Here is a 25,001-nt window from a genome sequence, read left to right as displayed (position 1 = left end):
TAACCCATGTGAAGAAGGCGCAGGACCGGGCAGGGTCTCGTTCTAGTGTACACAGGGTCACTAGGAGTTAGAGTCGACTCTGTGACACTTAACACCAAGACAACCCTGTCCGGGTCCCCAAGTATGAAAACTCTGAACTCATGCTCAGAAAGGACGGAGGCTGTTGGCACATCCTTCCACCCCAAATGATGCTGGAGGTGGGAGGGAGGGGTTGTCGGGCAAGTCGTCCTACCCTCCAGTGCTCAGCCCCCTGTAAAAGCTTCACCTCTATCTCAGTACCCTAGGGCAGCCTGCCAGAGAAAAAGAGCACACTATGGATGCCCTTAAAGAATAAAGATCAAATGTCTCATCCTTCTGGAGGGGAGAAGTCCCAATCTGGGTATCTCTGAGAGAGAAAGAGTGCCCAGTGCTTGTCTCGTAGCTTCTACTGGCTGCCAGCCACCCTGGGCGCTGCTTTGTCACCCATGGAGACCATTCTCTTCAACTGGCGCCTTCCCCTTGTACGGGTGGCCCTGCCTGTGCCTGCTCTCCCTCTTTAAAAGATGCCACTCAGATGCAATTGGTCACAGCCACTTGAAAGATGAGGCAAGAAAATTTAGGGGCCAGTGAGTTTGTGTTAATGAAAGAGGAGCAATTAATTTGGGAAAAGAATGGCTGCACGACTTGGAAAATATATCAAATGCCAATGAAATCCCTGAATTTTGTGTGGTTGCTGCAACCACAAGAAATAAAATGTAAGTGTGTGTGTGTAAAATCACCACAGAAATAAAATGTGTGTGTGTGTGTGTGTGTGTAAAATCACCATGGAAATAAAATGTGTGTGTGTGTGTAAAATCACCATGGAAAGAAATTAAAACTAAGAGCCACTCTACTCCGGGATGAGCAAGAGATAAGATTTTTTTTAAAAACCAAACAAGGTCAACGTAGTTTTTGAGAGGAACGCAATTCGCTGTACAACCATGACAACCCCTGACCCCCACCCCACCAAGTTTAAAGCATTTCTGACATAATACCTCTCCTCTAAAAGTTTCCATGCCAATCACACGGAACAAAACATCAGGTCATTTCCATGGGATCCCCAGCCTCTTGACAAGGTCAGTAAGTTACATAACCAAATCCTGAGTGACATTAGCCCCCCCCCCCCACTCAAAAGAGCCATCAGATAATTATGAGAAACCCAGATACACCTCACTTCCCAAATCTCTATTACTGGTCTCTCAAGTACAGCAGTCTACCAGCGCTGAAAGCATTCACCGCTGTAGAATGTCCAGTGCTCCACAAGAAGGTTTAGAATCCAAGGCTCAGTCAATACTTGCATTGACCAAGAACCGACCCCTGTCATAACCAATAAGACGTTGACTCTCATTCAATTAACAACGTTCTCACAGAAGCAATAAATAGAGCCTTCTAAGATATGCAAGTGCTTCCCGTACTATCCTGCCCTGTCTCATTTTCAATGTTGACATTGCTTTCTTATTTGCTTTTTGAGCACAGGCTCAGGCTGGACCAGCGCCCTGCTGTACTCCATCCACAGCGTCCTACGGTGCCTTCAGAAGAGACTCCCCTGCCTACCTTGATAATGTACAGGAACCTGGGTGGGCAACTGAGTTATGTACTAGGTTGCTCACTGTAGGGTCAGCAGTTTGAAGTCGCTTGCTCTCATTAGGAGAAAGACGAGGCTTTCTACTCCCACGGAGGTACAGAGTCACGGTTCTGAAAGCCCACGGGAGCAATCCTGCTCTATCCTATAGGGTTGCTATGAGTCGGAATTGACTTGAGGACAATGAGTTTAGAGATCTTGGCATTGTACATCGTATGGGGACGGGCAGACGGCATGCATTTAACCAAAAAGTAATGGCAAACTGTGACTGCAACTATGAAGAAGTAAACCCATAGCCTACCAAGAACAAAATGACAACAAGGTGGCAGTTGGGTTGGATATTGTGGGTAACGATGTTCTTTTTGAAGAGAGCGCCCGTTCATATGCTCTAGTGTTCAAGGGACAAGAACTGGGCTCAAAGCAGTGAAAGCGCATCAATAAAGGTACAGCTGTACTTGGTCCTAGGTAATGTCATCGGGGCCTGAACTCTCTCTCTCTCTTGCTTTCTGCTTCTTGATTTTCCCACTCTTTAGCCAATCGCAGGTCACGCAGCAGGTTTTGAACCAATCACTGTGGACAGAACTAGGTCACGTACCTTGGCGTTTCCTGAAAATGGTTACTATCTCTTCCTCCACATCTGGATTTGCTGCCAAAACAACTGGGAAGAAATGACCAGAAGGCCTGCACAATAGATGCCCGCCATGGGCAATACCACTTCATCTGACACCAGATGAGGAAAAACCAGCTCTGAGCAGAGTAGGAAAGAACATTCCAGATGGAGGGAGTGGAGGGAAAACCGACACAATCAAGGCACTGATAGAAGGTCACTGTGTCTGGAGGTAGTGAGTCAAGGGACCAGTGGCTTGAGACGAGTTTGGAGAGAGTCACGGGGGTTGTGTCATTAGACTGCTTTAAGTCAAGGGCAGAGACTCCGTGAGGATGCTCTCTCTTTTCCTAAAGAGAGCTCCTGGGGGGATCCTAACCTTCTACTCGGTTTTTGAGATCAGGGATACACGGTTCCAAAAGAGATGTGCTATCTTCATATTTAGGTGCCATGGGCGATTCTGTCCACAGGGACCCCGTGCACAGCAGACGGAAACTCTGTCTGGTTCTGAGACCGCCTCACAATTGTTCCCCTGCTTGAGCCCATCGCTGCAGCCACGGTGTCCATCCATCCCAGTGGTGTCCTTCAACTCTACTTGACCAAGCATGCTGTCCTTCCCCGGGGACTGGCCTCCCCCAACACCATGTCCGAAGGATGTAAGATGAAGTGTCACTATTCTTGCCTCCAAGGGGCTTTCTGATCCTACTTCTTCCAAGATGGATTGATTTTTCCTTCTGGCAGTCCACGGGACTTTCACTATTCTTCACCGGCACCACAACTCAAACACATCAATTCTTTCCATCCCAAGAGGTGATGCATTATGTCCTCGTTTTGATAGGAAGATGCTGGTGTTCATTCCCCAGTTATCCAAAATATAAAGGTTGACCTTGATTTTAAATGCTTAGACTAGTGTAGACTACCCCCACCCCTCTTTTAACTTTGCACGTACACACACACACACACACACACACACACACAGTTCCAAATGTATTACATGCATCCAAAACTTCTCAGATATAACCCACATTGGGCACTTTATTTCCCGAGGACATGAAAATTCGCCCATCCTGGCTGCATTTAGAAAATTATTCAAAAACTTCTTGATAGATCAGATTGAGCCAATCTGGATTTTGAACATTTGTTATGATTTTAGCATTTCATCTGTTTATTTCTTAATATCTCTTGCCAGATTAGACAAAAATCTTTTTGTCTCAAATCGCATGGCGCTGCATTAAAATGAATTGAAGGAAATGGACTTGACAACGTGTGTTCTTTTTTGTCACCAATCAGATCACACTTTTCTTATTAATAGAAAAATGCTTTTCTTGAAAACAATGAAGAAAACCAGAAAGAACAAAGTTGTGTGTGACTGACAGCTGGTCTCCCAGGGCGCTGCTTGGGGTGACACGGGACCCAGGCAAATATGCCAGGCATGAGCGGCCTGAGGAAGCCGGTCCTTGAAGTCGGCTTGATGTCATTCATAGCATATTATTACTTTTGCCCCATAACATTCTCACAGCAGAGCTTTTGCCAGTTTCCCTTTAAACAAGGCAGAAGCCCCACAATAACCTATTACAAGTTTTTTCTTCACTTGGGAGTGATTTTGGTTTTGTTGTTGTTATACTTAACATAACAGATGTGCTGGCTTTTTTTTTTTTTGGTCTTTTCCACATGATACCACCGTGAGCCTCAAGTTCTCTGTAATACCCTACCAAATTTCAGACAGTCCCTGTGAAATAATTTCCTCCTCTTTTGCAATTTTATCTGCAAGGAGGGGTCTTTCTTACTTATTTGTTATGGTCTCTTAAGATGAACGTTTTGTATTAAAAAAAAAAAAGAATGGTTTAGTCATCTGTTTGATAACATTGGAATTAATTGCTATTGAAAGATAATTGCCCCAATGGTGGAGTCACCGAGTCTACACAGCTGCTAAGAGGAAATAAGGACATGCCTTTTGATTTGTCCGCTTCTGCCCCCAATTCATAAGCAGGCCCGCGTGGTGATGGGAGACGCACTCACGACGGACGGACGAGCTGCAGGCTGGTTTTCATCAGGTGTGTTTGGGGAGAGTCTGCTCTTGTGGGAAAGCGAAGCTCAGACACTCCTGTTTAGGAGCCCTCCGCTGAGTTCACCAGGAGACTCAGACCTGGGTAATTTCCCAGATTGATGCCACCTTGCCCCTGTTCCAATTCGACAGATCCATTGGGTGATGGTCAGAGCCGTGAAATTCCCCTCCCCCTCCCCCTGGGTGGTCACTGAGGGGTGCCCGCCATGCTCTTTGGGGGCTCCTTGTCCTCAGTGGGCAAGGTGAGAGAGCTCCTTGCTGCGTTTGCTTTGCTCTCACCAAAGAGGGCGAGCACCGATGAAAAACCATCTGATGTGCTGGAGGTCTCTAAGAAGGATGCTTAAGGTAAAAAAACAAAAACCACACACCCCCAAACTCAAAATATTGAGCTGCCTTTCAAACTGCCTGTCCTCTCCTAATTGCGTGGGCCACATTGAAGACCCTTATGTAGCCATTGTTTCCTCATCAGCTGCTTCCCCATCATTATTTAGCAGAAAAAACTCCAAGGGTCTTCGAGGCCAATTCTAGTCGTCATTCAGTCATCAAGGAGTCACCACCCACCTGTCTGATACAGTGTCCCACCTCTGCCCTCTGAGCCGGTCCCCACCCAATTCACACTCGTGGGGCTCAGAATGGGATAGGCTCTTGGGGCTCCACTGTTACCGCTCCAGCTCTCACCGATATGGGTTACTCTTGTGAGGTTTGGTACTTATTGCTAACACAGCCCTACAAAAGGCAGACAATGGAAAGGAAGACCGAAGAAGAACTGAGGCTTTTGAATGACGGTGCTGGCGGAAAATACTGACTATACCATGGATGACCGGAAGAAGAAACAAAAGTTTCTTGGAAGAAGTTCAGTCAGAATGTCCCTTGGAGGCAAGGAGGGTGAGACTATGCCTCGTGTCCTTTGGACATGTGATCAGGAAGCGCAGTCCCTGGAGAGGAGCACCATGCTGGTCAAGGATCAGTGCAGAAGACTGGCTAGACCAGAGGAGGTACACTGGTACAGATAGGAACTGAAAATACAGGGAATCCAGGACGGATGAGCCCTACAGGACCAGTGGTGTGAGGGGCAAAACAGGGAGGGTAAAGGGAGAATGGGCAGGGAAGAGGGAACCGATTACATGGAACTGTGTGTGACCTCCTCCCTGGGGGACAGACAACCGAAAAGTGGATGAAGGGAGACGTCGGACAGGGCAAGATATGACAAAATACCCATTTATAAACTATCAAGGGCTCATGCGGGAGGGGGGAGCGGGGAGGGAGGGGAAAAATGAGGACCTAATGTCGGGGGTTTAAATGGAGAGAAAATGTTTTGAGAAACGATGTACAAATGCGCTTTACACAATTGATGTGTGTATGGATTGGGATAACAGTTGTATGAGCCCCTAATAAAATGTTAAAAAAGAAAAAAGAAAAAAAACAAAACAAAACAACAAAAAAATAAAATAAATAAGTCCTGAAAAAAAAAAAAAGGATCAGTGCAGAGGAGGAAGACCCTGAAGGAGATGACTTGGGATATCGTGGTTGTAGCAGTGACCTCAAGCACAGAAATAATGTCAAGGACGCTGCGGGACCCACAGGGTGGTGTTCTGTGAGGCACAGGTAGGGTCCCTATGAGGCAGAACCCACTTGATGACACCGAATCTCCACTGTGTCAGCTACAAGTCTTTGGTCTGCAGGTGACAATGAGAAGCAGAGGAGAGGAGGAGGAGGAGGAGAATGGGAAGAATTATTTGTTGGTTCATGTAACTGAACTGTGCCATTGGCATTTTATTTCAGGGAGTTTTGATCTGAGTTCAAATGCTTTCCTTGGGGTACAGTTTATCCATTGTTCAGTTCCACAGACTTGGTGTTTGCATCATGTTGTGGCCCCACCTCAGTACAGTATTTTATACCTAGGGCCTCATGGGTTCTCTCTTCTCGGCCTCCCAGGCATTGGGAGATATTGAGGTTCTGGCATCCAATCCCCATCCAACATCTCATCAAGTCTGGCTGGCGCAGGGTGAAGAGCTGACTGGCTTGGGACTAAGCTGCATGTTCTAAGCATGAACAAGAGGTGAGCAGGAGACCTGAAGTTGAGGGAGGGGTGACTTAGCAGCAGCAGAATTGGGAATGGGACTGCTGGCAGAGCTACAAATGCCCTGAGAAGCTTCCCCCTAAAATGAAAATTCAGAGCCCCTCTTTCAAACCACTGTTCCAGCTCCTTCTTCCGGGGCTGAGCATTGACCACTATCCAATAGGGGCTTCCTGAGGCCACCAACTGATGGCCAACTGCCCACATGAGCTGCTTGACTCTTCCCACAAAGGCAGAAAAGATGAAACTTCAAAGGGAGCTGCCAGCTTTTCAACACTTTAAAGAAATCTTGTACAGCAGACTTACCCCATGCAAAGCTGCTTGGCTGTCACTCTGAGAACGAAGATGAGCCTGACCCCAGCCGTGGTGTATTCAACGGTGTCATGTGCCTGTGAAAGTTGGACATTAAATCAGGAAGACTGAAGAAGACTTGATACCTTTGCATCATGGTCAAAGTCTCACGGACTGCTTAAAGAACCGACAAGATAGATGTGTCGGGAGAGGTAGAGCCAGAGTGCTCCTTAGAGGCCAGGATGGCGAGACTTCATCTCACGCACTTTGGACACGCTGTCCGGAGAGCCCAGTCCTGGAGAAGGACATCATGCCTGGGAAAGTGGAGGAGCAGAGGAAGGAGGAAGGCCCTCAAGGAGATGGATGGGCATAGTGGCTGCAGCAATGGGCTCAAGCATAAGAAGGGCACAGGGCTGGGCAGTGAGGATGGCACAGGGCTGGGCAGTGTTTCGGTCTGTTGTACATAGGAATGGCACAGGGCTGGGCAGGATGGCAGTGTTTCGGTCTGTTGTACATAGGGACACCACGCGTGGGGACGACGGGACAGCACCTGAAAACAATTGAAACCAGGTTCTGATGATTTTTCCTCCTATAGGCAAGTGCCATCCAGCCGCAGTGGTTGTGTCTGTAGACCCAGGCTCTGTTTAGGAGCCACATGTTTTAACAGGTGCCTGAGGCTGGCAAAGCAGATGGCTTCGCAGGATGCTGGCAGCCAGTTCCCTGGGTGAAGTTTCCTTTGACTGCAAAGAAGCCAGCCCTGTGATTCTGCTGGCTTTACTCACTTTGAAGCCAGGTCCTAGGGAACCTGCTCTGACTTCTGATTAGCTGGGATGGGGGCTTAGTCATCATCTCTGCTCCAGGTAACCCACTACCAGGGAGTTGCTTCCAATTCATAATGAGCCTATATTGCCCAGTAAAACTGCTCCCTAGGGTTCCCCAGGCTGTAAAGCTTTAAGGGACCAGAGAGCCTCATCTTTCTCCCATTCTCATAGAACTGCTGGTGGGTGCACAGAGCTGATCTTTGATCTTGAGGGCAGCATCCCAATTCCTCACCCACTCTGCTGCCAGGGCTCCTGTGCTGACCCCGTAGAAGGATACACCTCCTGTTCAGAAAGGAAAGTCAGTAGGGGAGACCACGGTTCTGTTCCCCGCTTTTTTATTATCTAGGAGGTATCGGAGAGAATAAACCAATAAAAGGGAATTTGAGTCAGTGGAAGTGTTAGGAAAACAGAGGTGAGCCAAAATGGCCCCCGCCCCCCGGACCTCGCAGGCTGGCAGAGGGGATTCAGAGAGTACATGTGTGTCCCCGGCACTGAAGGGACCACATTGGCAGTGGTCTGCTAGTGCCATGTTTGATTCATTGCTGGTTCTTCGTCCACCAGGCTGAAGAGCCCCTGACCTCTGGACGATCCACCACCTCCTCGGATTTCTGTGCAGAGCAAAGCATCTAATTCTAACCAGCATGGCACTAACGGGATGTTTGAAATAACTGGTGACTGGTGGAAAGGAAAAAAACCAAATGAATCCATGTCTCCTTCTAGTCAAGGCTGGAAGCTGGAATCTGTTCACCCCTAAACATAGCACCTGAGCTGAAAGACAACAAAATTGGTTTTCTTTATTTACATGGCATGTCCAAGACTGTCATCTTTCAGAGAGCCGACGGTCACATCGTTGTCTTTCAGTGTGGCTGTGGGGTTTGAACCATGAACGTCTTGGTTAGAATCCAAGAATTTTAACTGTACCACCAGGGTTCTTCCTTGATTTACACAATTACGGAGAGCACACACCAACCTGACCTCTCAGCGGGCTGGCCTGAAGCATGTCTATGATCTGAGTCTATAGCCAGTGCTCTTTTGTGCTCTGTCTACAGCACATTGGATGTGTTTTAGAGGAAGAGTGGTGGGATTTTTATTTATTCATTTAACAAGTATTTACAGAGCCCCTACTCAATGCTGGCACTGCTGTAGCGCTAGAGAGTGGTAGCTTATTGTTTCTGAGCATTGTGAGTGTGTGTGTGTGTGTGTGTGTGTGTGTGTGTGTGTGTGTGTGTGTAGGTGGGGACAGAGTATGCTCTTTCTTCGGGTCACTGTAACAGAGTACCCTAGACATCTACTCTCTCATTGGAGTGCTAGAGACCAGAAGGCCAACATTAAGGCACTGACAGAGCTTGCTCCATCTGGAATCTGGGGGAGAATCTGTCCACACCTCTCTTCTAACTCTGGTGGCAGCTGGCATCTCTGGCCCTCTTTGGCTTAGGCTCACCTCACTCTAATCTCTGCTTCTGTCTTCATATGGTCTTCTCCTCTGCGACTCCATGTCTCTGCTATCACTTGCTATCAGAAGGACACTAGTCCTTGGATTCGCCCTAAGCATTGAGTCTACTTCGACCAAAGACAATGTTCTACCCAGAGTAGAGCTGTGCCCCGTACGGCTGCCAATGACTGGTTTTTCTGAACTAGATTTCAGGGCTTCTCCTTGAGGTACCTCTGGATGAATTGTATGCATTTCGGACCACCCTAAATCCAGGCTGAACTCATCTCTGGATGTTTAGCCTGAGGGTGTTGACAAAGATGCTATTTCCAAATATGGTCATATGCTCATGAACTGTGGGTGAGGACCTGGCCATAGCTTTTGGGGGGACCCAATTTAAGTCATCCTAAGAGCCTTCCTGAATTTCACTAGCAGCCCTCCTGACATTGATCCCTGCCCACTGGCCCTCTGCGCCTTTGGACAGTACACCTTCTTGGCCTTCCTCCCATGGTGTGATGTCTTGCACCTCTTCCACTAGGTCCTACTGCCTCGGTGCAATCGGGGACACCACACAAATAACACAAATGCAGCAAGCACAACGTGAACGTCTTTGAAAACCTTGCCTAATAAAATAGTGATCTCACACTCGTTTGGATGGAAAACAAGGGTGACCTTAACGAATTCTCTTTAGCATGTTAGCCCAAAGGAGAGGAAGACCTCAGAACTTCTCTCAGGGATTGACTAGTTTCTGTTAGCTATTAGCTGTCACACTACATTCCTAAATTAAAAAAGAGTGGGCAAGATCTAGAAGAATTCTCTGCCCCTGAGCAGGCAGAAGGCAACTGTGTTCCTATCCCTGAGGCTGACCAAGACCTGACACAGAGATGTAGGATAAATTAGGTACCCATATCAGCTGTGGACCTCTAACCCAATTTAGAGAAGCAATATTCACAAACATTGTCAATATTTCTGAGTTTACAATCACGCCTTTGACTGTTGACTTAAAGCCTCTAGTTTGGTTCAGCCTACTGGTGATGTTTACACTTTGGAATATATTATGCATAGAAAAATTAGGGATTATCTTTGACCTGGGTACCACATATTCTTATGCAAAACTAAGTAGGGTTATTTATTCGTTTAATCAATTCCATATGTTTGCTATCATCGTCCATGTAGAGCAGATCTGATTTCTGCCGAGGTCAAACCAGCTCCTCTCGGTGCATGGGGATCGCAGGTCTGAGTGTGAACACAGACGCCCTGGTTGGCATTCAGACAGCGTTAAGCCTTCCTAACTTTTGTCACACAATGGCATTACTTTTCCAGAGAGGTCATCTGGCATTCCAAATCAGAGTCAAGGGAAGAGTGCTCTCCTTTGTGCAAGTAAAATACTGGAGCCAATCGGTAGAAAAAATTAGACTTTGCATTTTGCCATAGACTCAGAAGCATGACCACAGCTACCAAGGTGCCCCTGAGAAATTCAATTCAATTCTGCAAAATTAAGAGCTGGATGTGCCCCAGGTACTGAACGAGAGAATTTTTTAACTTAACCAGCCTGCAAAGAGAGGAACGGGAAGCAAATATCCACGAAGTATGTGACGACGTCGAGGGTTAGAGAGAGGAAAACGCCAACATGATGGACCGATATCTCACATCCCAGCTGTGGCCCCGTGCCCACGCAGCCCTGACTGTGAGGATCGCACCGGCACAGGAAGCTTCATTTTGTTTTTCCTGGAGGTACAAGGAGTCGGCAGGTAAACAACAACCCGATGTAAGACATGTCACGGTTAAGGGGATTTGAATGAGGAGCACTTGATTCGGTGGGGTTGGGACAAGGATGGAACTGAGGAGGGGCAAACAGAGAACGTGGAGGACCAAGGGGGATTTGACTCCTATCTCACAGGGAAATGAAAGTTGGTTCCTTGGCAAGGCAAATGAAGACACGCGGTGCAGGTGGGGCAGCGTGCGTGCGTGCGCAAGGTTCAAAGACCTAAAGGAGATGGTCGCCCCGGGCATCGTGAGGTCTGTGAAGTGTAAGGTAAGAGTCGCGGGTGGGAAACGATGGCGAAGTAATAAGAAACCAACGCGGGGAAATGAAGGTCGCTATAGGAAAACTGATGGATCGGGGCTCTTCTCTGCAGATGATCGAGGATGGCAAAAGACATTAGGAAAGAGAACTCAGAGGCGCAGAGCTGTGTTTGGGAACAGAGACTCACAAGACGAGAGGGTGGTGGAGTAGGGAGAAGCCTGGGAGCAGATGGGCCCTGTAACGTGAAAGCTGTCTCAGTGAGCCCGACACATGGGAAGGAGGCAGGAAGACCCTGAGGTGGAGATGGGGAGTTTTCCTGGGTGCATGTTGAGGGTCACCAGTCTGAGGGGCCTCAGGAGGCTGTGCCCAGCAGGCAGAGGGGCCCTAGCTCTGGAACTCAGTGAAGACAAATTCTGCTAGCTCCTTCATTCAGCACCTTCATTCAACCCACTCAGCAAGTAGTGGTGGAGAATCATGTGTGTACAAGGTATTCTGCCAGACAGGGGGTGGGGGTGAGGGGGTGGTCCAAGGTGAAGCGTAAATGAATTCTCATGTGGCCAAAGCGAAATTGTGTGAGGAAATTTTTTTTCTCCTAAACAGTTTTGAAAAGCAAAGAAATTGATCCCGAGTCACCCTTTTATTAATGTAGCTTTTAATTTCTTTTCTGAATGGCCCTGTCCACATGCTGACCTAACTGGGATGCTCTTACAGGACCGGGCTCCTGCAGGGACTGGAATGGCCTCCCCTCAACACTGACCATGTCCCTGATGGTTCAGCATCTTGGGACTCCTCAGTCTTGCTGTGTTCAGAGAATTCTCCGTCTCAAGAGACCTGGTGCTTCAAACACATGCCAGACACTCAGCCCCCTAGCTTCCCTTCTCCCAACTCTGTGGCAGGGAGTGTCCTGGGCTGAACCTTGGCTCCTTCAGCCCACAAAAGGGAGCAATGGGAGCCGGAGGCCTCACATGTCCACCTATGTCCCTGGGGACAATTAGGTTCCAGAGGGCAGGTGGTCATCTGTATTAGCAGAGCAGTGTCTCCCTGGTGCTGAGAATATGCGTCCTCTCAGGAAGGCATATGGCTGCATCACATGAAAGCCAAACAGACTGTGACAAGAATCCAGCATTTGGGCAGTGGCTTAGGCAATTATCATCTGTCTCATACAGTTATGAAAGTGAGCGTTTAGAAGCTATGGAAAAGTGGGGGAGGGGAAGAACTTGAATGGTCTGTGAAATAACTTAAATATAGTAGTATACATATAGTTAGTTTAAAAATTTTTTTCCTCTGGAGTTTTTTTTTTATTAATACATATCCATTTTCAAAGCCCATGGCTACCAATGCAGTCCAACTCACAAAGACCCTGCCTGGGATTTCTGAGACTGTGAATCTTTACGGGATGCCAAGGAGGTGGATGATGGCTGACTGTGTATTCTGGAGGGCAGGCAGAGCGGCTTTGGTGTGGGTAGGTGTAGCCAGGAGATGATGCCAACCAGGACCACAGGGTTGTGGTGGATGAAGGGAACCCTGGGAGTTGGACTCTTGTGGCAAATGAATCAACACGTATAAAGGGACCAGGTATTAGAGGGAAAAACAAAACCCAATTCATTCATTTTATGAGACACATGTCCCTCCCATGAAAAATGACAGTATGTTTCAAAGTAGAATATATATAGCAAGCAGTTATCAAATAAAACAGGGTTAAAAATATTAGTCTTGGGCAAATCACAGTTCAAGCCAAAAAATGTTAAATAAATCAACAGTGGCCATTGTCTGCCTGAACACATCATATTCCTTAATTTAGCTTCTGATTCACTTTTCTCCAAATGAGCGTTCTTCATTAGACAGGCAAGAAGGATAATTTTTTGAAAACTTCAATATTGTACAAAAGCACCTTGAATATATTTTTCAAAACTGTGCTGCACAATGAAAATCCATCAGCCTTGTTCCTTTAAATGTAAAAACCTAACATACCATATATACTCACATGTAAGCCGAATTTTTCAGCACATATTTTTATGCAGTTTTTGTGGTAAAATTAGGTGCCTTGGCTGATATTCGGGTCGGCTTACATTCGAGTATATATGGTATATGTAACACAACTCATTAAAAATACAATGAGAAGTTAGTATGAAAACTACAGTGAGAAGCTAAGAGACTAATTTTTGAGTTGAGAGTGTTTAGCATGCCATTCTTGGTCCTTGTCTAACCAAGGATATTGAAACTCAGTAAAGAAATAGACGATGTGAATAATAAACTAAAGGTTGACTATTTCTATAAGCCTTACACTTTAAACACAGTGTATCCTGTCATTAAGTACAATTAGGTTAAAGATGCTTATCTTTTATGTATAAAAAAAGTGCTAGACAAATTTCACCAAAATATGAATCATTACCTCTGGATAATGTGACTACTAGGGGAATCATTTTCTTTTTTTATCATTTTCTGTGTTTTGCAAGTTTCTAAATGTTTTTTAATCCCTTTTACCACCTGAAATGAGAACTAAATGAATGAGAAAGACCTACACAGGCCATCTTTAACATCCCCCTTCTCAGTTCAAAGCCCTCCAGTCTTAACATTTTCCTTTCAGCACCAGGAATCACATAAGAGTCCTGTGGAAATTTTTGCCAACACACCTGCACCTGAGGGCTTAAGTTGTTTTCCAGTTTATTTTTCTCCTTGTGGGATGTCCAGTTGCACTTGAACAAGTCCCCCACTTTTATCAGATGAGGAGATTATCATAAAGACACCAATTTCAGGGGAATGTTCTCTCTTCCTGTATCCTACACCAAAATTTTCAAAACTGTGGATGCAAAAGAAAAGGAGGCTGTTTTTGAGTCATTGGGCAGTTTGCAGGTGGACGCTGGGTTCCGAGCCCAGGGAAAGTTCTCGTGGGTGAAGGAGTTCGGCAGGATATCATATGGCATAACCAATGGTGTAAGAAAATTCCACAGACTGAGGAAATGGTAAGCAGGGGAGAGAACTGAGAATTCCCCTTCTCATACTTGGTTCCTTTGTGACCAGCCTTTCCCACAAGAAAAGAACAGGTGCAGGGGGGAGTGTCCCCTTAGAATATGCTGGTTGTATTCAACGTCTTTTCAGCCAGCACCAGTGAAAGGAAATGGATGCAGGGTGCATTCAAAAGCAAAGAGAAAATAACATGATAGAATATTTCTGAAAAGATTTAAGAACAAAGATTCTCCCGGCCCCTCCTCCCAACCATAAGTTACAGGTGGACCTTCACACCGTACTGACTTCTTAATTCAAATAGATTTTATTCAAGTTTACCACAAAGATTTGGACATATTCAATATTTAGCTACAACTGATTTCTATGAAAAGATACTAGGAAAAGTTACCTCTTGTTAATAATAAAGAGTGCTGGTGTCAACACTGCACTGAACTTTCAAAGGCAACTCTCTATTCAGGATGATTCTAGAAGGTTGGGGAGAAATCGACAGCTTTAATGAAACCATCATGCACAATGTTTATGGTAACGGTAATAGATGGTACACAGGTGGAAGTTATAGCTCAACCAATCCCTTCAGTCTTCATCAAACATTTGCCCCAGCAGCATCATACAACCTGTGAGCACAGGATGACGTCACCTACTTTGGAAAGTGGTCTGACCGACTCACCACATCAAGTCAGGTAAATATGTAATGCAATGGCCCCGAGTCTTCTCAAGCATCAGGACACTGTTTTTTTTAACTTAGAAAAGCTTCTTTGATACCATATTCATTACCATGGCAACACCAAACTCAAGATGAAACTCATTTGCCACTAAGTTGATTCTAACTCCTGGTGATCCCATGAATTGCATAGTAGAATTGCTCCATCCTCTCTGTGGAAGCAGATCATTGGACCTGCCTTCCCATCCTGCCGGGTGAGTTCACATCACCAACCTTCAATGACTAGTGCAGAACAAACCATCTACACCACCTTTCATGCAAACCCAAGTTCCTTACAGAGAAATAGCTGAAGACAACAAGCTATTAGGAGGTCAACAGAAATTTGAAATTCATCAAAAACTCATAGCTACTTAAAGAAACATGAATCGGTCAAATATAGAGTAATTTCGTAGTGGGGGAGGGGGCACTGTAGACAAAACTGTTAGCCTGGGTGGATTATGGACTCCTTGCAGCACTGATGTGGTCCCGTAGAAGTCCACAACCCAGGGGACACTAGACGAATCCCTTGCTCTAGTTCTCAGTGGTGTTTCAAAAACTATGACGCTACTCTTCCTAGGTCCATCAAGTTACGTAGAGCCATGTGACTTATTTCCCCAATAAAGTGTGAGTGGGAGCGAAATGTGTAACTTCCTGGCAGAAATGTTCACAGTTGTGCCGTCCTCTTGTATCTGACGCCAACTGGCAAAGCTCTGCGTGCTGGAGGTTTGATCAAGCAGCCTCTGAATGAAAAAGCCCACAACCAGCCCAATGAAGATGACCGTGGAGTATTAGTTAGAAAGAAACCTGTGTTGTTTTAAGATGGCTGGGCTACTTGTTCCAGCAGCAGAGCCTAGCTAATCCTGACTTGCACAGTTCTTTAGGATGAACAACTATTTGTTGCTCTTTATACACAGGTTCTCCAATCTAGTGTCTCAAGTACTTATTCTAAAATAGAATGTATTTTCTATCTAGATAAGATAGGCCGCATAAACAATGCACACAGGAGAGGGAGAGGCGGGGGAAGGGAAGTGGGTGTTGACAAACCCAGGGGCAAAGGAACAACAATTGATCTAAAATCAATGACAAGGAGGACGTGGGATGCCTGGTAGGGATTGATCAAGGGCAAGGTAACCGAGAGGAATTACTGAAACCAGAATGATGGTCAAACATGATAGTGGGACAAGAGGAAAGTAAAAGGAAATAGAGGAAGGAACTAGGAGGCAAAGGGCATCAATAGAGGTCTAAATCCAGGCATGTACATACTTAAATATATTTTTATATAATGATAGAGAAATAGATCTATGTGCATATATGTATAGGTTTAGTATTAAGGTAGCAGGCAGACATTGGACCTCTACGCAAGTACTCTCTCATTGCAAGAACACTTTGTTCTATTAAACTAGCATTTCATGATGCTCAGCTTCCTGACATGATTGCTGAAGACAAAATTGGTGCATAAGCAAATGTGGTGAAGAAAGCTGATGGTGCCTGGCTATCAAAATATATAGCATCTTGTGTCTTAAAGGCTTGAAGATAAATGAGCGGCCATCTAGCAGAGAAGCAACAAAGTCCACATGGAAGAAGCACATTGGCCTGTGTTATTATGAGGTATAGATGGGATCAGATATCAGGCATCAAAGACCCAGAACAAAAATCATATCAATGTGAATGAGGGGGTGTGCAGAGTGGAGACCCAAAGCCCATATGCAGACAATTGGATATCCTCTTATAGAAAGATCACAAGGAAGAGAGTAGCCAGTCAGGGCACAGTGTAGCACCAATGAAAGATACAACTTTCCTCTAGTTCTTTAAGGCTTCCTCCCCCACTCACCACCACTATCATGACCCAATTTTACCTTACAAATCTGGCTAGACCAGAGCATGTACATGGGTATGGATAAGAGCTGGGAAACAGGGAATCCAAAACAGATGAACCCCTTAATTGCAATGGATGGGGACGGGACAGGTTTCCTCCCATGAAGAAGTACAAATGACACTGAACCTCATGGATCATTAGAACTGCGCAACTTTGAAAAATCACCAATGTCCAGGCACCACCCCAATCAGTTGGATCAGACTCTCTGGGGGTAAGAGTCACTAAGCAAAAATCAGTGAAAAGACCATGCGCTGGTCATTTATTGTCTTGGAAAACAATTGGCCATAACCATTTCCTTATTAGCTTTCCACACATACAAATTGAAGAAGAAAAAAAGTCCCAGTCTTCTCTCTAAGCACTCCAAAATATGTTATCAAATGCCTGCATCAAACCTCCAATCTCTATAGTACTTTGTCCTTTTCATGAAGTAGCTACTGCTACATAACAAATGACCAGAAACTTAGTAGTTTAAATCAACATCCATTTTTACCTTTCAGCTGCGTCATCAGTCGGGATCGCAAAGGAAGGTCGAATCAAGAAGCTCAAAGGGCGTTGGCGACGTTGGGCTCCTGTTTTGGATCTCAAAGTCCTTTTCGAAGCTCATGGGACTGTTAGCAGAAGTTAGCTCTTTGTTGTCATGGACTGCGGTCCTCCTCTCCTCGCTGCTTCTCATTCCAGACGTCACCCTTGGCACCTAAAGACGGCCTGTAGGGATGGGCCTCTCCCATCGGGGAAGCTTCCTTCTTCCAAACCAGCAGGCGGATTTCTCTTCTAAGGCACTCACCTGATGCACTGGGCCAACCCGGGCCCTAGTGATTACCATATTCAAAATCAACTGATTTGGAATCTTAATTGTATCCACAAACTTCTTTCACCTTTACCATACTCTATTGACTGCGAGCAAATCACAGGTCCCACCTCACACTCACCGGGGGCAACCCCTCGGGCATCAGTTTAGGTGGGCATGTTTCTTTGGAGATCTCTGTGGTTTTTTGGTCTATTTTCTTAGAATTTTGATGGCTCCAACTATACACCGTCTTCATCACCATGCTCTTTATCCTTCTCATCACCTTCACCTGTGTCGTTATCCAAATCATCATCAAAAAGGCAGAGAAAGGACTGGGAGAATAGGTTCGCATTCTCCTCCTCCCCGCCCCTGGTCTGGCTCCAAGCCTATGCGCATTGCAGTGGGTTTATGGTCAACAGCTGTACGTTTCTGGCTTATAGTCAGCCTGTTCCCAATTATGACCACCCCCACCCAGCCTTGTGAAAGTTCATAGTTAAGATCCATGTGCAAGAATCAAAGATGTTTCCTCCAACTAAGAAGTGCTCGCTTGTGTGGCAAGACCCTACCTGACTCCCCACTCATCCATGCTAGGACTCAATCTCAATCGAATAACACAGGTCCTAAACGAACAGTTCCTTAGAGAGCAACCAGCCTGGAGGTGAAGCTAAGCGAAGATACTAGTAATTTGCTATGGGAAGATGATGGCTGGAGATTAGGAACACTCTCAAGCAGATTGGAAAGGCTAAGCCCCACATGGTCTATCTTTCCTGGCTCCTTGTCAGTCCAAGTTTTTCAACGGTTCCACACAAAGCGAAGAAGGAAATGTGGGGTCCTGATTATTTGGCACTTAGGCAGCAGTCATGAACTAGATTGCGGCTAATCTATATCCAGTAAATGAGCAGGCAGGGTAAAAATAGGGCTCTAGTCATGTGATCGGGATATTATATAGGATACACACACAAAATTAACACCTAGAGGAAATTTTTTAATAAGCGTCTACTTTTCTTAGATTCAATATTAATGTGTTTTTTCTCATGTAGGTTCACTAAGTAGTGTTTATTATGAATTCAAATTCTCAATTTTGAAGGGGAGATACTTCCCATATGGTTGACATGCTGCTCTGTAGGTTCATAAATTTAGAAGAGTTTTGATTAACACTGACAGAAACCCCTTTGAAAACATATGGCTGTATATACATCATGTCATTTCTAATAATATGACACATCCTTCTTTGCTTTTTCCTAATAAGATGAGTTCAATCGTATTTAAGAAACATGCTAATACGTTGTTGAATTTTCTTTATCAAGAGAAAAAATGAGTAAAAATAAACTGCATTTGTTGTTGCACCAGACGCTGAAAGCATAGCAGATAGATTGTGGGAATTAAGAAAAAGAAGGGTGGGGGGGTGCTATCTCTAAGTTTCTAAGTACTTTTTATAGACCCAATTAACATGTTGTAAACTGGGAGTGTTTTTTTGACACCCCACATTTCCTTCTCAGTGACTCTGGTTGTACACACCACTGTGCTGTTTGGAGAGCTAGCTCTCTGATTCTCACCAGGTTTCAGACCGGGGCCCTTCAGTCCTTACTGGTTGCTGCTTTCAGACCATTTTTGCTCCCAAAATGTCCTAATCTCAGGTAGCTTGCCTTTGCAGATGAACTTTTGCTTATGGGCCCGATTTGTTTGCATTTCTTCTGAAACCCATAACAATGTATTCATCCTGAGAATTCTGCTGTGAACTATTTGAAGTCGATTTTGCAATACGCTGTAGAAAACCAATTTGTACTCTGTAGCAAGAAACTTTCAATAAAGAAGTCCATGCTCTTTGATCTAGTTATTCCTCTTTCATAAGTTCATCATACGGAAATAATTGAATAATGTGAAAAATGTATCCATCAAGAATATTCATAAAGTATTATTTATGATAGCAAAAAAAACCCTAAATTGCCAAGAAATGGGAGATGGTTAAATAAATATTGGTCACCCCCAGAATGTAACGTCATTGCAAACCATCTCTAGGACGCAGTATAATAACGAAAGATTCTAATGTAATTGCTATACAGGCCCATAGCAACTTTGGGTTTGTTTTGTTTTGTTTTAATCCAGTCCCAATACTCAGCAAAATGAACACAATGAGTTTGTATTTTTTTTAATTCATTAGTAACACTGAAAGAAGAAATAAACTTATGTTATAAACTTTTATAGGTGGCAGCCAATGACAGAAAGAAATGATTTCATAGGGCAGGGCCAACCACTCTTCCCTCCTACCAGCAAAGTAATATTGTGAGTGAGCAAAATGCTAAGACAGCTCAGTACCCTTCAGTTCGGAGAGAAGCAGACGGCGGGGGCACCCAGTAAGCAACTTGCGAAAGATTCTAAGAAATTCCTTGTGGATTTAATTCCCTACATACCACATGAGCATCAGCAAAGAGGGAAGGGGTGCCAGCGCTACCATTGCCACTGTGTCAGGATACTTACAGAACCTCTGAAGAGACAGAAGAGCTGAGTAAGATGACCTCAAGAGGAGCTACCTGCCTTTCCACGTTCCATTCCAAGATGCTGGGCTAGGGGGTGGGGGTGCGGATGGTAGGGAAGCTACTGAAAAGGTCACTCTGGATGCTCAAGCTCAGGGGTGAACTCCCCAAAGGTCTCATGGCCACTGACGTTTATAAAGAAAAACTCACCCACACCAGAAAATTGATGATGCATGTAATTGTCCTTTAGAAAAGAACTAGGCAATGAGAGAGAGAGAGAGAGAGGATCGAATAAAACAGAGGAAACACACAGCCTGGAAGAAAACAACTTAAACAACAGAGAGACATATTCCAAACACTTCATGCTATCGAATTGTTTGGTGAAAGTACATAGTCAACAGATCAAACTTAAGGCAGTAAAATAGCAGAAGGAAGAAACATTTTAAAGAAGATTGGAGTCATTGGTTTTAAAAAATGAAAACTGAAACATCACGCTAAGTTACAATTGGCAAGGAAAAACAATCCAACAGGGAAAACCAGTCAAGCCAAAAATGTATCACTTAGATAATTTAGAAACAGAAGAGTTGTGGCAAATGATGGATATAACTTAGTGGTTCTCAACCTTCCTCATGCCGTAGCCCTTTAATATAGTTCCTCGTGTTGTGGTGAACCCCCCGCCCCCAACCATACAATCATTTTCATTGCTACTTCGTGACTGTCATTTTGCTACTGTTATGAATCGAGTGGCCCCTGTGAAAGGGTCATTCGACCCCCAAAGGGTCGTGACCCACAGGTTGAGAACCGCTGATCTAACCAACTCCAGTCTAAGGCTCAACGTGAAAATGTGAAGTTCTGATTGCATCCTAGAGTTATATTAGAAATTTGGACAAAGTTCACAAACTCATACCACTAAGGGCATTAGGAGATCAGAGGAGTGAGGAGAGAAGAACTCATAAAAATTAATCAGATCTTCATAGCAGATTCAATGTTGTTGCTGGGTGCCACCGGGTCATTTCCAACTCGGCGATCGCACGTAGAATGGGAGTAAACACCGCCTGGTCCTGCACCATCCTCACGAGCATTCCTCTACGTGAGCCCATGGTGGCAGCCATTGTGCCCATGCATCTCATTGAGGGTCTTCCTCTCCTTTCGCTGCTCCTCCATTTTACCAAGCTTGTCCCTCCCCAGAGACTGGTCTCTCCTCACAACACAGTCTTTCAAAATAAAGTGTGTAGTTAAGAAACTTACTGATCCTGTCGTCGTCTTTTCTCATAATGTTGATCCTAAAATTCCGGCTGATCACTTAGGAAGTAATCTTGCTGTGCTAGAAATGCTTCTTCAGTTTTGAAGCTCTGTATGTTGAACTCCAATTTCTTTTGATTCTGTTTTAACAAGGGAAAAGTCTTCTACTTTCAAATAGTAGATGACAGGCCATAGGCCATCCTAAATTGTATCATAAAACATTGAAATTATATTGCTAGAGTAACTAGGAAAATCCAACCCAGGCTGAACTTTAGTTCACTGAAATGTCCCAAAGTTGGCTTCTTAGTGATGACAAGTGGTGAGCAATAGATGGGAATAGTCTCTCTTGGCTTTGTATTTTTTTGGTAAGCCCCAAATTATTCCAAAATAAAGCTGTTGTTTTTTTCGTTGTATTCATAATCTTTCCTTTACATCATTGTGAGGAAAGAAATCTAGAATAATGTCTATCAAGAATTAACACTGGTAGCAGCCCCAGTGGCGCAGCGGATAAAGTACTCAGCTGCTAGCCAAAGCTCAGTCGTTCGAACCCATCAGCCGCTCTGTCGAAGAAAGATGAGGCTGCCTGGCCCCGTACATATTGACAGCATTGGACACCCCTGGGGGCATTTCTACTCTGTTGCTGGGGGTTGCCAGGAGTCAGAATTGACTTGACGGTCGTGGCTTTGGGGTTTATTTTGGGGGAGGGGGCATTTAATAATTTATTTTCTAGGTGATTGGGGCTGCAGAATGATTCACTGTTTTGTGTTCTTTCTGAATAGATTGAATTTTATCAATAATGTTACATCATTTTCATGACAAACAATACTCCTATTCCAGTTTTTAGAGAGAAGAAAATAAAAGAATATTCTAGATGACTATTCATACCATAAATACTGATGATATAATAGCAAGTGTACAAGACAGAAGACAAAAGTGATCCTAGCCATGATTCCATCTTTTAAAAGTCTGTTGAAAAAATGCACAGAGAGAAAAACCCTCGTGAAATTGTTGCTTGTGTTTGTCTCCGGGGCAGTTATTGTTATTTTCTTCTCTACTTGGTTTTCAATTGTACAATGGGTTACCCAGTAAGTACCCATATAGAATATCTGGAGAAACAAACGTTATAGTTTTGCTATTCTCCAATGAGGCTGGGCCTGGCATTTGGTGGGTCAACTGGGAAAGTTAATTAAAGCAGTGAATCATAAAACGTGATACATACATACCTGAAAGATTTAATTTTAACTTAAAACATCTGGGTGCTCGTTCACTTAGCACTCTTTTGAAGTCCCGCCAAAGCCCCTTTCTTTGTGTGCAGTCCGCCGATCTGCCTGCCAAACCACCCAAAAGGGTTCATCTAGAAGTTCCAGCTCTGATTGCTTTAAGGAGGATGGAGATCTTTCACACACTTGTAAAGCAATTTCTCTACATTTGATTTCTTCCCACCATCTTTTATGTGTCTTACCTAGACCTTAGCAAACCTTTCATCAATGTATATGACAATTCTGTGCAGAGTAAGTGATTGGAAGCTTTCCGTAAGGCCTTCAGTGGCTTCTTCCTCCCAAGTGGGAGCCGAATCCTTCTTTGTTACGTGTTCTTAGTCGGGAAGCTCCGCTGAAGCCTGTTCGCGTTGGGTGACCCTGCGGGCATTTGAAGTGCCAGTGACATCGCTTCCAGCATCACAGCAACCCGCAAGCCATCACGGGATGACAAAGGGACAGAGAAGTGGTGGGTGGAGTAAGGAAGAAAGTAGAAGAATTGATGTAGTACTTGATTGTGGTGCTGGAAAAGAATAAGAAAGCATCAGGGACTACTCAAAGGACCGACCGATCGGTATTGGAGGAAGGAAGGCCAGCGTGCTCCTTAGAGGCAAGGATGGCAAGACTTTGGATATACTCTCAAGGGAGACCAGTCTCTGGACAAGGACCTCAAGCTTGGTAAAGCGGAGCGGCAGTGAAAAGAGGAAGGCCTTCAAGGAGATGCTGCCTCAGTGGGCTCGGGCAGAGGAGAATTGTGAGGATGGTGCTGGACATTCTGTTGTGCATCAGAGCTGACTCGATGGCCCCTAATAACCACACAGTAAGGACGTGATATTTGTAGTAACCGTTGGTAGCAAATGCAGAAGAAAAGGAAGCAGGCTTTGGAACGCACATGGCTGAACGTCGATTGGCACAATGGATGGAAATAACAGTGCACGTTGACGTAATGGCTGGGGGTCTTGGCCGCAAGCTCTCAGTGGGCTGTGAGCAAATCAGAAGGTTTACAGAAGAAACAGAGCCTTGATCGGTTCAAGAAGCTAAGGAAAACCAGGAAGGCTTCTCCTGCACATAAACATTTAGGATGGCAAACTCCAACAGAAATGTCGCAGGAGAAGACTAGCATCCAAGTTCTGACATTCTCACAACTTCTTACACAGGATAACTGTGATGGCCGCTCTGGTGCCATCAACATAAGGCGCCAGGGAATGGCAATCAGGTCATCCAGGCCTTTACTAGTCTGTCCCCAAATTCTCAATGGCACATCCATTTACAGATGAGGAACCTGAGACATTAGGAAGTGCTCAAGACCTTTTAGCTACTAATTCACTGGTCCAGGATCCATACTCAGAACTATGTCTGACTCATATTTCCCTGCTCACACTCTACCCAAGTAGTGATGTGGGGGTGGGGAGGTGTCAAGTCAGTTCCTAACACCACCTGGTCCTGCACATCCATACAGCTATTGTTAGGTTAGAGCCTACTGTTGCAACCACGGTGCCAATCCATGTCGCCAAAGGTCCACTTCTTCCATTGCTCTTCTGCTTCACTAAGCTTGATGTCTCTGGATAACATGTCCAGAATATGGGAGAGGCAGTCTCGTCTTTTAAGGAGCATTCTGGCTGTACTTCTAAGAAAGATCTGCTTTTCTTCTAGCAACCCATGGTACTTACAATATTCTTCATCAGCACCATAATGCAGATGCCTTGATTCTCCTTTGGTCTTCCTTATTGCAGGTCCAACATCCACATGTGTGGGGGGCAATTGAAGACACCATGGCTTGGGTCAGGCACACACTCATTCTCAAAGTGACATCCTTGCTTTCTAACGCTTTAAAGAACAGCCTTTCCTTAATGCTCTATGGTTGATAATTTAGTTAGAATATGAAAGTAAATGAAGAAGGAACTTTAAAATTTGTGATTTCTTATTGTCAGTGGAAAACAACTTTGTTCTTAAAATATCTGATCCAATCCAATGTATGTATTCATTTATTCACTCATTATTTTCTTTTCAGAGTCGGAAAACCATCGACTCCATGGAAATAGTGTGCTTTCGGTGCTGAATACTTCCTTCTTTTATATTTAGACGAGTGGCTGTCCATTTTTACGTTTGGGGACTCTCCGACAAGATCCCTATTCTCTTGAGGACCATCCACATGTCAGAATGTCCTTAATTCCACAAGCCTTATCTGGGTGTACATTCCCATTATCAACCTGAAGACGCCCTTCTGGTGCCTTTGTTAACATGACACCATCTCTGCGTAGTCATCTCTAGACTGCAGTTCCAGTACCCTCTTCATCCGGGTTTCTTCTCTTTGGCCCTCTTACCAGCTTGTACTGGTGTTCCTTGATTTCTTTCATGGTCATATTTTCCATATCATTCCTCCATAGAGTTTTGATAGCTAACCCCCTCCATGGCCTCATGCTACCTTTTCTCATCCTGGGTCTGCCACCTCGGACCAAAGCCACCAACTTGCCAAATCCAATACTTCTCTGTTCCTCTCTGTTTTCACCTCAACGGAGCTGGTGACTCATTTGACCACGCATTCCTTCTGGAGACAATTCTTCTCCACAACTCACAGGGACACACCCTCCAGGCTTTCCATCCCCGTCCTGAAACCCTTTGTCTCTTGCTTGGGCTTCCTTGCTGCTCTATCTCTAAGCGTTGCAAGACCCCAAGGTTCTTTCTACATCCCAAGGTGGTCTCATCCAACCACTAGCCCTAACTACTGTATTTTTGCCCTCTAACATGCCCACATAAGTCGCATGTACATAACGTGCGTGGTATCT

The sequence above is a fragment of the Echinops telfairi genome, unplaced genomic scaffold, assembly GCF_000313985.2.
Source record: "Echinops telfairi isolate 266 unplaced genomic scaffold, ASM31398v2 ScPeMD7_70;HRSCAF=299, whole genome shotgun sequence".
Classification (NCBI taxonomy): domain Eukaryota; kingdom Metazoa; phylum Chordata; class Mammalia; order Afrosoricida; family Tenrecidae; genus Echinops; species Echinops telfairi.
Note: the sequence above shows the minus strand (reverse complement) of the source record.